This window comes from Physeter macrocephalus, chromosome 21 (genome assembly GCF_002837175.3).
Source record: "Physeter macrocephalus isolate SW-GA chromosome 21, ASM283717v5, whole genome shotgun sequence".
NCBI lineage: Eukaryota > Metazoa > Chordata > Mammalia > Artiodactyla > Physeteridae > Physeter > Physeter macrocephalus.
The window spans coordinates 24,445,244-24,445,792 of record NC_041234.1 but is presented as its reverse complement, the minus strand read 5'-3'; the positions used below and the strand labels follow the sequence as shown (position 1 = coordinate 24,445,792).

Sequence of the window (549 nt, the reverse complement as noted above, 5' to 3'; positions counted from 1 at the left end):
AGATTGACAGTAACACATTCATAGTAGGGGACTTTAACACCCCACTTTCACCAATGGACAGATCATCCAAAATTAAAATAAATAAGGAAACACACGCTTTAAATAATACATTAAACAAGATGGACTTAATAGATATTTATAGGATATTCCATCCAAAAACAACAGAATACACATTTTTCTCAAGTGCTCATGGAACATTCTCCAGGATAGATCATATCTGGGTCACAAATCAAGCCTTGGTAAATTTAAGAAAATTGATATTGTATCAAGTATCTTTTCTGACCACAATGCTATGAGACTATATTTAAAGTACAGGAAAATATCTGTAAAAAATACAAACACATGGAGGCTAACCAATACACTACTTAATAAAGAAGTGATCACTGAAGAAGTCAAAGAGGAAATCAAAAAATACCTAGAAACAAATGACAATGGAGACACGACAACCCAAAACCTATGGGATGCAGCAAAAGCAGTTCTAAGGGGGAAGTTTATAGCAATACAATCCTACCTTAAGAAACAGGAAACATCTCGAATAAACAACCTAAC

General features: G+C 33.5%; 1 protein-coding gene across 12 annotated transcripts in view; it reads left to right on the top strand.

Moving 5' to 3' along the window:
* The window catches only part of CASK (calcium/calmodulin dependent serine protein kinase), a 385,648-nt gene that overhangs the window by 359,465 nt on the left and 25,634 nt on the right, over positions 1 to 549 (top strand). The window lies entirely within an intron of this gene.